This window comes from Capsicum annuum, chromosome 1 (assembly GCF_002878395.1).
Source record: "Capsicum annuum cultivar UCD-10X-F1 chromosome 1, UCD10Xv1.1, whole genome shotgun sequence".
In the NCBI taxonomy this organism is placed as follows: domain Eukaryota; kingdom Viridiplantae; phylum Streptophyta; class Magnoliopsida; order Solanales; family Solanaceae; genus Capsicum; species Capsicum annuum.
Genome location: NC_061111.1, coordinates 250,689,164 through 250,701,015, shown reverse-complemented (window position 1 = coordinate 250,701,015; position 11,852 = coordinate 250,689,164).

The following is an 11,852-nucleotide window of genomic DNA, read 5'->3' as shown; positions in this document are numbered from 1 at the left end:
ATGGATTACATAGTAACTGCATGATCAACTAAATGTATATGTCAAAATAGAGTGATCAATTGACTAATTTGGTGTGAAATGCTTCATATTAAATAGTGATTAACAATAAATTAATTGATTTAACTATAATTACATTTCAATTTATAAGTTCAATTACAATCTTAATGAATTGCATAGTAATTACATGATTAACTAAGTGTATAACCTATAGCAACAAATGTCTATATTTGTTTGATAATTTCTGACAGATGGGTCATTTATAGCAATAGGTTATCATCTATTGCAACAGATGTCTATATCTATTTGATAAATTCCAACAAATGAGTCGACTGTTGAATCAAGTTAGTCATCTATTACAATAGATATTTATATCTCTTTGATAATTTTCAACAGATGAGTCATTTGATGCTATAGGTTAGTCATCTGTTACAACAGATGCCTATAGCTATTTGATAATTTTCAACAGATGGGTTATCTGTTGTAACAAGTTAGTCATCTGTTGCAACATATATATATATATATATATCTTTTACTAATTTGATGTGAAATGCTTCATATTAAAGCATGATTAGTAATAAACAAACTGATTTAACTATAATTATCTTTCAATTTATAAGTTCAGTTACAATCTCAATGAATTACATAGTAATTACTTGATAAACTAAGTGTATTCGTCCTAAATAGAGTGATCAATTAATTAATTTGATGTGAAATTCTTCATATTAAACTATGATTAACAATAAATAAATTGATTTAACTATAATTACCTTTCAATTTATAAGTTCAATTGCAATCTCAATAAATTACATAGTAGTTACATGAACAACTAAGTGTATTCGTCCTAAATCGACTGATCAATTGACTAGTTTGATATGAAATGCTTCATATTAAATCTTGATTAGTATTGATTTAACTATAATTATCTTTCAATTTATAAGTTCAGTTACAATCTGAATGAATTACATAGTAATTACATGATCAACTAAGTGTATTCGTCCTAAATAGAGTGATCAATTGATTAATTTGATGTGAAATACTTCATATTAAACCATGATTAATAATACATAAATTGATTTAACTATAATTACCTTTCAGTTTATAAGTTCATTAACAATCTTACTGAATTACATGGTAGTTACCTGATCAACTAAGTTTATTCGTCCTAAATAGTAATCAATTGACTAATCTGATGTGAAATGGTTCATATTAAATCATGATTAGTACTGATTTAGCTATAATTATCTTTTAATTTATAAGTTTAATTACAACCTCAATAAATTATATAGTAATTATATGATCAACTAAGTGAATTAGTCCTAAATAGAGTGAGCAATTGACTAATTTTATGTGAAATGCTTCATATTAAACAATGATTAGGAATAAATAAATTGATTTAACTATCATTACCTTTTAATTTATAAGTTTAATTACGATCTCAATGAATTATGTAGTAATTACAAGATCAACTAAGTGTGTAACTCATAGTAACAGATGTCTATATCTATTTGATAATTTTGAATAAATGGGTCATCTGTTTAGGTTAGTAATCTATTAAAATAGATGCCTATATATTTTTAATAATTTCCAATAGATGAGTCATCTGTTGCAAGAGGTTAGTCATGATAATTTTGAACAGATGAGTCATTTGTTGCAACAGATGGCTATATCTATTTGATCATTTTCAACAAATGGGTGATCTGTTGCAACAGGTTAGTCATCTACTTGCAACAGAAGTCTATATCTATTTGATAATTTTCAACAAATGGGTCATCTGTTGCAACAGGTTAGTCATCTATTTGTAACAGAAGTCTATATCTGTTTGATTATTTTCTACACATGAGTTATCTGTTACAATAATATTTATGTCATAACCCAAACCGGGACCTTGGTTGCGACGGGTATCCCAAACCATGAAGGTCCGAGAGACCTTCTAATTGGAAATCATATGTATAATTTATAAACTATAAAGATGCGGAAATACAAAATGGAATCATGGTCATTTGATTTCAACAAAACCATAGATAGTTATAATTTCAACAAGACCCAAATCCATCTAACACCTGTCTTTGAAATCTCTACTAACTGAAAGAAAACAATGTCTATTGAAAGAATAGGACAAGGACCCCGGTCGAACCATGAACTAAAATTAATGAAATCATAAGATAAGGCCTTCTGAAACAAGGGAGGCTCACTAAATCCAATCGTCTGACAATGATCTACAGTTTAGCGGGACCCCAGGACTGATCCTTAGATCCAGAAACATAGGGGGTGAATACAACTGTACTGGTATACAGAGCAATCCAAAATAATATACTTTTATACAACATCAGTGAGAGCAATTTATAAAACACTTTACATAGGATATATGAAAACACATGGGCATACTTAAAAGACTTGAACATTTCTTTGAAATTATGAACCACTCTTTATGTAACTTCTGAGCTAGATCGTACACCCTACAACCTGTAATTCCATAGGCTATATGAAATCCTCCTTTGACTCGGCGGCCAAACCTCCAATCCAAGTTTACCGCATGGATTGGAGTATCTATAAGGGGAGACACGCAAGATCACATAGCATGGTGTCATGATCTCCAATAAAATAAACATGCCGTGGTAGTGCACAAGACCACATAGCATGAATCCTAACCATAGTACCAAATTGGGACAACATGAATCAAGGTACACAAGACCACAAAGCATGGTACAATCACCCTGTGTCGGCAAATCACGATTTTTAGCATTGAGTCTTTCAACTCGTAATTTCTTCGGATAACCATCTAACTCTATTTAAGATCATTTTTAACCTTTTCTAAACATGCATCTTTCTGAATTCAAAATCTAAAAATCTGAGTAAAATCTGTATTTTAGTCTATTCCGAATCAGGTATGGCATTCATCTGATTGGTATCGTCATACCAAGATTTACAAGTCATATATCTAAGCCATAAAATATCATGTTACAATACTTTCATTCAAAACAAGATGTTTGGACCACCAAATTATTCAAACAGTATAAGAGAGTATGGATTTCAACATACATGAAAACTTATGCAATGATTTTCTCTTTCAATCCTTAAACATGGGGTGGTCACTTACTTTGTAGTAAATCATGCAATTCTTTTAGTAGACATATTTAACACATATCAAAAATTAAAAACACCCTTTCTTCAATTCACAACCATTCATAAATCATTTAACAATAGCCAAGAACATTTATACCAGGCTTCTAAATATGAAGTTTTATCAATTCGTAATATGTGAATATCAAGAAGTATCTTAACACGATAGGGAGTGAAAATATTCATGCTCTCAATTCACTTTCAAACATCAAATGCATACATACATATATATGAACAAAAATCAAATTTAGGGGAAGGCCTCAAGGCCAAAGCATTAGCATCAATAGGGTTCACAATGCATAATTGTCAATGTAAATACAAAATCCTTTTGTAAATACATGATTTTCCAATATTCAAACATTATAAAAGACATTTTCACCAAGAATGGAAACCTAATCTTGACTCTCTTCAGAAAAATCTTGAAGTTAAATGCTTGAATTCTTGTTTTGGAGAGGAAGAGGTGAATCTTGTTTCTTGGGAGGTGGCTAGGGTTTTTTTATTTTAGATAAAAGATGAATAATAGTGTGTATAATGCTTTTGGGGATAAAATGAACTGTTATGGGCGAATTTGGGTAAGGGAAAGTAACCAAAGTGCCCCTACACCCTTTAGGAACTGAAATGGCATGTGAAACAACTCCGTATCACATTAGCCATCGCGTAGCATCTCCATCGCATAGAGTACCATCGTCCCGCTCCCCAAATGCATCGGCTTACTGCCTGTCACGAAAAATGCCAAAACTTTTCACTCGGGTATCGGATTAAGGCAAAATTGGTATTGTTGGAAAGCTAATTCAATTATCTATAATTTGGTGGGTCTAGAGATACAAAATTATATATATATATATATAAAGTTATAGATATTCAAAGTATACCCTTGTAGAATCAAATACAAAGATTTAGCCGAATCAAAAGCTCTTAGCTCAACTTCGCTCTAAGTGATTCTATGAACATTTTTCACCTTATAATCACTTAGCACACTAGGATAAAGATCATGAAACATGGATTTAAATATAAACCATGGAATTAGAGTTTACACACGTAAGAATGATGGTTCAATTTCTAGCTTGAAAATGCGGGTGTTATAATTTATATTTGTTTGATTATTTCTAACAGATAATTCATCTATTGCATTATAACAAATGTCTATATTTGTTTGATAATTTCTAACAGATGAGTCATTTGTTGCACTATAACAGATGTCTATATTTATCTAATAATTTCAATAGTAAGTGATCTATTACAATAGGTTAGTAATTTGTTGCAGTGAATATCTATATCTGTTTGATTATTTCCAACAGATGAGTTATCTATTGCAACAAATAATGCATCTGTTGTAATATTTGAACTTAGTAATCCATTTTTAGTAATAATCTAATATTTTTCAAATCTAAAGATAAAATAGAATTCATGACAAAATAACTGGTCATCAGTTAAAATAAAATTCATAACAAAAAATAAATTCAAGCCATCACAACTACATAAAATAATTCAATAAAAACATGAAATATGAAAATTGTTATATTGTTAGAACCCATAATTGCATATAAATAAAGTCATCAAAAATTATAAATTATTTGACTAGGGATCTAAACTTTTGCATACTACACCAACAGTCCATGCAACTTGCGTCATTTTAACAGAATTGTCACACATTAAAGTGTCCAGAGTTGTCAAATTAGTTCAGATTATCAGATGCTATATGAAGGCAAGTGAATATGACACACACACATTACTAGTTTTATTTTTCGAAAAAATTGATATTCTTCCATTAAATTCTCTCATTGATTGAGCAATTTTTCTAGCAAGTAATCAAATATGTCACTTTGCTTCAGCAACTTTGGAAACAACTCCAATAGACACTCCATGAAATATAAGAAAGCCCCTTCTTCAAAGATTGAAATATTTTCATCATTCACATCCATGACTCTCTCCTCGATAATTATCTTAAAAGCCACAAAGTGTATTTTTCCAGGGTTCATCACAACCAAAATTCTTCGAGCACCTGTCCAAGGTAAGACACCTGGGTAGGTCTCTTACCTTTATAATAATTGAGCATATCATCATCCCATTTTAATTTAACAAATAGTTGATTAAGTGATTTTCTCCTTCTGCTTGTCACTTCCTCGGTCAGTTCATTGTATCTCAATAGGAAATTACTGTCGAAGTTTAGATCCATGATTCTATCTTTTATATCATAGTACTCAGAGTTTGGACATTCCTCTACTCATCAAATAAAGAATTTCATCAACATACTAAAACAAAAAAAGAATTTACATAAATATATATAATAAAGGTAAAGAATATGTAGCAGATGGGTAATCTGTTGCAATAGATAAGATATTTTTTGCACTTATCTCTATACTTATCAACAAATTACCTAGCTTTTACAAGTTATGTAATAGATGGGACATTTGTTGTACTTATCTCTGTACTTATTAACAAATTAACCCAACAACTACAGGTTATACAACAAATGGGTAGTCTTTTACAATAAATGACTTATCTGTTGCAACAGATGGGACATTTGTTGAACATATCTCTATATTTATTAATAAACTACCCAACTACTGCAAGTTATGCAACGAATAAGTAATATATTGCAATAGATATCCCATATGTTGCAACAGATATATAATCTATTGCAATAGATATGTATTCTATTGTAACATATATGTAATCTATTACAATAGATGAGAAATATTTATAAGTTTCAAAGCCCTAAAATTAATATAAATTGAAGGTCAGAAAAGTTACACTGTCCATCCACCAAACATCCATAATAGCCATGTTTTTGAAAATCTTTGCACCAAATTTATACATGGAGTAGACTTTTGGGGCCTTTTTGGATTGCATCACTTTGTTCATCTTAGCCTTCTTTTTGATACTCATAATCTTGTAGATATTCACCTACTTTACCTTATGCTGCTCTCTTGTGGTCCTTGTACATTGCTCGATAGTATAAGAAAGAGGAGTTGCAGTTTTTCTTTGTTTGATGTCAATTCCTTTACAGAAGCAGTCAATGCATTAAGAGCATCAATCACTCTATCATATTTTTTTGGCACTCTTGACATTTGCATGCAACATATAAGCTAGGAGAGGCAACACCTCCAAATAATTATCTACCCATTTTGTGTGAGAAATCTATAGTATGCCTACTTAAAGGGCTATATTTACCACATAACTCAGCAAAGGCGGTATGACCATAATTTTGTTCATTTCTTGTTTAAACATTGCAAAAGGAGCATCAACCATCTTAGTAATACCACTAACCCCAGTAGCAGCACCATTACCATTACCATTACCACCACCACCACCAACACCATCACCAATAATAGTACCATCACTAACACCAACACTACAAGTAGCTCCATCAACAACACCAACAAAACCACTATTAAAAACAACATCACCAAGAATAAACTTACCCTCACCAAGTGCTTTTCTTTTGATGGTTGTTGCTCCAACCAGTTTCTTTTTTATTCTATCAACTAGTAAACTTAGCCGCACTTCGCGAGGCTATAGCAAATCTCATTAGATTTATAAACTAATATTTTTACTATATACAAAAATAAAAATATTTTAAAATACTATTTAATAAGTCCTTAAATTCAAATAGATTATAGTTTTAAGTTTTGATTCATTTTAATATTAACACTATATTTTATATTTTTTTTCTCTACAACCTTTCATCACCTAATGTAGTTCTTAGGAAACTAATTCATCCAAAGAGAAAAACAAAGATCCATTAAATTACAACCATCATGATTTTTGGCTTAGTATAGTGATATTCTTTTTTTATTTCATTCCATATATTAGTAATTTTTGTTATGTTAATAATAAATAATAATATACACAAATTAAGTAGGAAAAAAGTCATTAAAGATTTTAGAAAATTAAGAAAATGTCAGAATATTTGTAAAATTTTTAACCAAAATTTGAAGAAAGCTTTTCATAAATATTTTTCTCCTTCCAAAATAATTACGGAAACGTTATCACAATTGAAATTATGCAACTACGATTTCAACTATTGAACTAATAGTGATTATAAACTTGAAAAGGAGCATCAATGCATCGTGAATCCACTTTTTCTTCACACTTTATGTATCTTACATCTATTTTTTTCTTGATTCAACCTCCTTAATTTGCCATCAAAATGAGATATTAGGTCAAAAGGAAGAATGTTATTTACTTACTTGATTTTTTTATTTTGCCCCTTTGTTTTTCTTTCCTTTTTTTTTTCTTTCTCTACTCATAACTTGTAGTATTTTCTCCCTCACTAAGATAATTTTTCTTCTTTTCTCCCTCTAATGTGCCTTTATAAAACAACTTTAAATAAAATATTTCACATAAATACACACTTCTTTGTATATACATTCGATGCATGCATCTCTGTTTCACCTTCTGTTTCTCTATTCTCATACTCTTCAATGATAATAATAAAGGTTATTCCTTGTAATAATATGCATGAAACCCAACATTAATGTAAGAATTAGAACGGTGTAGAGATTCACATGAAAAATTGTAACAATCAGATTTCTTTTGGTTAGCTTGTTAGCTTATTAGTTAAAACCATCATCATATGCTTGCATGGTCATTTTCGTGATAAGGCACATGTCTATGTTTTAACAAAAAAGAGATGCCGCTAAACCTGCTAAAATTGGAAAAAAAAATTTTACACATGAAAAAATGCGCACAACTTTTGCGAGCAAACCTTTGTCCAATGAACCTAAAAAATGACCAAGTATATTAGCACATATTTTAACAAATAAGAAACTATAATTATACTATCTTGTAAAAAGGTAGAATTTCTTAAGAAAAACGAATGCAAATCAACAGAAAATAATTTTGTTGTCACATAACTTACGAAGTAACGATTGATTTCCTATCTTTTATCAAAGCAAGTAGTTGAAAAAAAAAAATAAAAGAACAAAAATAAAAAGAAAGAAGGGAAAAATCTAGGAAAAAAATGGATGGTCAATAATACCTACAACTTGAGAAAGCACCAAATTTATAATTAGCTCACCATATTCATTCCATGATGAGTTTTTTATTTAATACCTGGGAGACAAAGAGGTGTACAAAACCGAAAACTTAATTAAAAATACTTAGTTTTGAATAAAAAACATAAGCAATTGACAGGCTAAGCTAATTAACATAATAAAGAGAGTTTAATAAGTAGTTTGGGGGTTTTAATTTTTATTTTTCTTTTGTAACATAACACATAAATAAGTGAAAAATCCAAAAAAGCAGAAAAAAGATAAATAGGAATGAAGGCCAGAGAGAGGTACCACATTATCTTGCCTATATTTCTCTTTATATATATATATATATATATATAAATATATATATATATATATATATATATATTTATATATGTATGTATGTATTGATTACCTTAGGGTCTGATAAAGTTTGCACAGATCGTAAAGTAATAAGAATTGACATCTTCAACTCATGATTAGTTGAGACAAGCCACAAATGCACAATCTAAAATAAATCAGTACATATATTAGAATGGTGATTAAATCATTAAAATTAATTATTAATTAAAATAAAAACTTGATTAAAATTAGAATTACTGCTTCCTCGAAGGAGGGGGGAGAGGTGTTGAAAAGATCAAAAAAAATTTCTTTTTTATCATCTTTGGCCTACAACCATCTCAGGATTCTTATACATGAAATTTTTCTGGGTAGTCATTCACTTGTTTTGTAATACCCCACATTTTGGATTAGAATGAAAATCTGTCATTCCTATGCATGGATGTTTCAAAAGCCTCAAATCCTATATAAATTTTGTGTGTTAATCAATTATATTGTATGGGAATCTATTTTAGCATTAATTTAGATTATAGAGGTCCCCTAACTCAAGTACAAGTTAAAAGCTTTCCTATCGTTCAAGTTTTAGTGAGCGCTAAAACTTAGGTCAACTTCAATCGACCATAACTAGTTGTATATAATGAACTGGGTGGTTTAATATATATCAAATAAAATAACTTTGAATTAGCTTTCCAACGATACCAATTTGGACTAAATCCGATATCGGAGCTAAGAGTTATGCCCGTTTTACTCTAGCATATCAGGCTAGAAACAATGTGTTATCACATTTGTGACGCCCTATCACGAAGGCCGTCAGCCTTAGGTAGAAACCAGCTCCTAAGTCATGACATTCGTGATAGATTATCACATTTGTGATGCCCTATCACGAAGGTCATTAGCCTTAGGCAGAAACCAGCTCCTAGGTGACGACATTCGTGATAGCTTATCACATTTATGACTCCCTATCATGAAGGTCGTTAGCCTTAGGTAGAAACCAACTCTTAAGTGATGACATTCGTGATAGCTTATCACATTTGTGATTCCCTATCATGAAGGTCGTCAGCCTTTGGAAGAAACCATCTCCTAAGTGACGACATTTGTGATAGCTTATCACATTTGTGACGCCCTATCATGAAGGTTGTCAGCTATGATTTTTCAGCAACTGGGAAACTATTTCATAAGGGTATTTTGGTCTTTTTCTACACCTTCCATGACTTATAATCCTAAAGAGGCCTAATTTTTCCCATTTTTCTTCAGTTAAGCATCTCAAAAACCCTCTCTTATACTCTCAACCACAAGATTAGGGTTTCCATCAAACTCATCTCTCAAAAGCAAGATTCAAGATTTTTCCCAAGATAATCGAGAATTAAGTTTTCCAATTCAAGAACTCTCCAACAAATATTTAAAGTTTCCTTTCTAAGGTATGTGTGTGTTCATTCATGGACTCCTTTCGTCCATGAAGTTCAAGAACCCTTTTCTAAAACTATATATTATGGTTTTCATGTTATGAAAGGATTGTTGATCATGTTTATGTGTGGAATGATGCCAAGATAGAATCTTTATGTGTTATTATGAATCTATGACATCAGATGAGTTGAAAACATGTAAGTTTGATTATTTATGATGAGTAATTATAGGATTTACACCTATGCCTAAGTTGTGCATGTAAGGTGTTTGATAAAATACCTAAGAGACTAGAAATCATGCATTATAGCTAAATTGTGACTAAGTGAAGGATTCATGATATGCCCCTATATTCCAATGATTTTCATGTTGATATTGTGTCTTGTAAATGCTGTTGGGATGTTCATGAACTAGTCTTATGAGATTATGCCATGCTTACTTGCAAATCCTACTTATGTACAAAATGTATGATATCCATGCACTTCATGAAATTCCCCAAGTTATGATATTATGGGTTTTTAATGTTGGTCACATACTCAAGTCAGTCATGTATGTAAGTTTTCTTCCATCGAGTCCTGGGGGTATTCGTACCTGAAAAATATAGCTGTGTGCCTAGAGCCATGTCATGTTATCACGATACTCTCAGTTAAGCCATGATCTATAGAATTCAGTCAGTCATGTGACTCAGGAAAACTCAGAAATCTCAGTAGTATCAGTAGTTCAGTAATCTCAGTGATCTCAGTACTCAGTCTGTAACTTCAGTATTCACATTCAGTCTCAGGAACTTCAGTACTCTTAATTAGTCCTCAAAATTTAGTATATTTTGTTAGTCATTAAAATTCAGTAAACTCAGTTTAGCTCATCTAAATAGTAGCACTAGTATCAGTTCAGCTAATCGATTCAGTTTAGTTATTCAATTCATCTCTATTATTCAGTTTAGTGTATTTCAGATGGGAGTAGGATTCAACACCGAATGAGCCTAGGGATAGGGACTCACCCACTATAATAGGACTGAGATCCCTAGAAGCAATCCCTAAGTTCCAAAACTATGTTGCCAGCGTAGGTACGAGATATCACCCGTTAGATAGGACTGACATACTTAGGGGTCACCCGTTACATTTATATGTATAGGACTGGAACCAGGAGTCACCCGCTAGATTAGGATTGACTCTACAACAAATGTCTTTACTGGTGGCACTGTACTGACACCCTTCCAGTCAGGGCAAAGATTGGACCCCAGTCAGCTTAGCTTGGGGCATGTCGGTTAAATGAACACATCCCATAGTTTTAGTTACAGAATTAGGGCTTTCAGACACAGTCAACTCAGCTTAGTAGACAGATTCAGTACTGTTAGATACAGTCAATGCTTATCATTGTAAATAGACTTCAAGATCACCCATTAGCTAGGATTTATGTTAACTATGATTAATCAGTATCAGAATCATTTAGACTATCTCACTCGTATACTCAGTACATTCAGATGTACTGTCATATTTGGGATATGGTGGTTTTTCTTATGTTACACCATAGGTTTAGAGGCATGAGCTTCAGATTAGCAGTAGCATTCCAGTGTTCAGAGTTTGCAGTGAGTCCTTTTCATTTGAGTATGATATGATTATTGCTACATTTACTATTTAGTTGGTAGATGGAGTCAGTTGGAGACATGTTCCTTCAACTCCTTATTCAGTTCAGTTAGAGACTTTCAGACTAGATGTCAGATAGATATTCAGATCTCATTATTTTTAGTATTTATGACTTATTTTGGTATTGTTATAACTTTTTCAGACATTTTGTTATCAGACGTTTATTTAGTTCGAGCATTATGGCCTTTCATCTTTATGTTTCCACATTTTATGATATATTATACAGTATACAGGTACAGATATTAGTCATGAGTTAGCTTGTGGTCCTTCGGGGTCATGAGCACTGTGTAGCATTCTGGTTCAGAAAATTAGAGTGTTACAAATTTGGTATCAGAGCCTAAGGTTCAATAGAGTCTTAGGAAGTCTGAAA